This window comes from Dendroctonus ponderosae, unplaced genomic scaffold (genome assembly GCF_020466585.1).
Source record: "Dendroctonus ponderosae isolate FM_Combo_2020 unplaced genomic scaffold, Dpon_F_20191213v2 Dpon_F_20191213_1, whole genome shotgun sequence".
Lineage (NCBI taxonomy): Eukaryota > Metazoa > Arthropoda > Insecta > Coleoptera > Curculionidae > Dendroctonus > Dendroctonus ponderosae.
The window spans coordinates 1072001-1074543 of record NW_026017110.1 but is presented as its reverse complement, the minus strand read 5'-3'; the positions used below and the strand labels follow the sequence as shown (position 1 = coordinate 1074543).

The 2543-nt window shown below is 36.2% G+C and overlaps 1 protein-coding gene across 1 annotated transcript in view; it reads right to left on the bottom strand.

The window, feature by feature from the left end:
* Positions 1–2543, bottom strand: part of LOC109538161 (synaptic vesicular amine transporter) — a gene marked incomplete in the record, with an annotated part of 105348 nt that overhangs the window by 9940 nt on the left and 92865 nt on the right.

Below are 2543 nucleotides of genomic sequence, written 5' to 3'. Positions count from 1 at the left end.
TCTAGTTGATCTCGAGGAAAAATTACAATTTTTTAAGGAAATCGTGTAAGTGTATAAAATTGGTCATTTTAAACCATAATTCACTTGGTTAGCAACCATTGAGATTTTTAGCGAATTTAATGAAATTTTCACAACTTAACGACTCGAATATCTTCTATAAATAGTGCAAATTTCATGTTTGTACTTGATCTCTATGGAAAGTTACAATTTTTTAAAGCAAAGCGTGTACATAAGTAAAGTGGTCATTTTAAGCCTGAAATTGTCTCAATTAGCAAACATATGGATTTTGCAGGATTTTACTCAAACTCCCAGAACTTAAAGATCTCTCTAATCTCTTGTACCAATCGTGCAAATTTCAAATTTCAACTTGATCTTGAGGGAAAGTTACAATTTTTTAGAGGAAATCGTCTAAGTGTGCAAAATTGATGGTTTTAAGGCAGAATTGACTTAGCTAGCAAACATTCGAATTTTGCACGATTTTAATAAAATTTTCACAACTTAAAGGTCCAAATCTCGCCTATAAATAGTGCAAATTTCATGTCTGTACTTTTCCTTCATGGAAAATTCCAGTTTTTCAAAGGAAAGTGTGTACATGAGTAAAATTAACCTTTTCAAGCCAGAATTGATTTGGTGAGCAAAAATTTAGGTTTTACGGTATTTTAACGAAATTTCCAGAACTTAAAGAGCCAACTCTCTTCTATAGATAGTGTAAATTTGAAAATTTTGCTCGATCTCCATGAAATGTTACAATTTTTTAAAAGAAAGTGTGTAAGAGTAAAATTAATCATTTACGTCAGACTTATAATTATTAGAATAATTTAGAAACGGTGAGTTTTAGGGTTGGGTTTGAGGATAAAACCAAAAACTGTTAACAAACTCAGGGGTTTGATATTGAGGCTTAAAAATACGCAACTTTCGAGGCTCTTTGGGCGGCTTAAAAATATCGCACCATGACACACCAACGAACAATTCCGGCTGAAGAACTTTAAACTGAATTTCCTTTATTCCCGTTTTTTCTGATCAACGTTTTTTAGTAGTAGTAATTTAGGTGCTGCTTTCCTTGCTTTTAAGTGCCTTCTCTCCTACTCTCTTTCTACTACTAAAGGAGTTCACAATTCTCCCATTTCCGTCGCTAAAACCCAAAATTTTCAAAAAAATGCGTGTCACAAATGATCCTCCTTTACTTCATAGTTCATTCAAATTGTTCTCATCGTTTCAAACGCCCCCATTTTACTCAGCTTAACCATTTTCACTGCAAGCATATGTTGTGACCGAATGTTCAAATTTATCCACCCTTTAAGGTAAGCCAACAGCAACCTTTTAAACCGATCGATTGTTTTCATTCAGCACCAGCCTGAGCTCAATCAACTTTCCCCATTAACGTGCACGTTATGGAAATATCGACCAAACATTGCAAGCGCCCTAAACAGCTTTCGATGAAACTTTCCTGGTAAAGTTCAGTGGAATCGACATGAAATTCTGGGAACCATGAGTACATTTCGTGACGATGGTAGGCCCCAATTATACTTGAACAAGCCGAAAGGAAAAGGGAACGTGAGTTTGCTTTAACCGCAATCGGCCAGAACAAGCAGCTATGAGTTATAATATTAAAATTGCCCTGAAAGTCGATGATTGCGGGGCCCCGAAAAAGATCAAGGGGACGATAACTTTTGCAGGAGTCGGGGGTTGCCCCCTACTATCATTTCGATTCCTCATTGTTTAAAAAAAAGCGCGTGACAAACTGAGCGGGCACAATGGAAGGTGAATTAATTCGGCAAATCGAAGACAGAAAATCCTCGGTAAATCAAGCGGATACATTTTCATCCGTCGCGAAAGAAAAACCTTGCAGTTCCTTCTGTTCTCTACTTTGAAAAATGAATTGCCAGTCGCCCCCAGGCTCGTTTAACTTTCATTAGGTATTGACTTAATGTTGAAAAAAGCACCTGTAGAGACTCTACACAGGCTTTCCAGCTTTCAAGGGGAAATTTGCCTTTCATGAGCTTCTTCAATCTTTTATCGTTTTGCTAAGGGCTAATCAGATCCGGCCTTTGGAAGCCTTCAAGTATCAGTATAGATTCGACAGTGGGGTAAATTAATAAGATAATGTGAGCAAATATTAATTTGAACTGGTTTTGAAACAAGGGAAAGTTGAGATTGGGATGGAACACAAAGTGGAAATTATTGAGATCAATTTCTGGGCGTGGGGGATGAAAAAGTGCATAATTGCTCCTCAAATGCACCGCGCCAAAAATTCAGTCAAGTTTTTCAAAATTTTTCGATTTTTTTAAATGAGCTTAAACATAAACACACAAACTAGTAACGACCTAATTCTCAGGATCCATAGAAAAAGCTTCGTTGTGAAAATACTGAAATGTTCGTTAAAATCTTGCTTGATACTGGTTTGGGCTTGACTGTTGAGTCAAAAATTAACGTTTTCAGACAAGTGCACAAAAATCCTGCAAAATCTTGATTTTTGCTCATGAACTTGAAGTTGAATTGAAAATGATTATTCACGCACAATTAAACGCTTTGCTCTGATCATA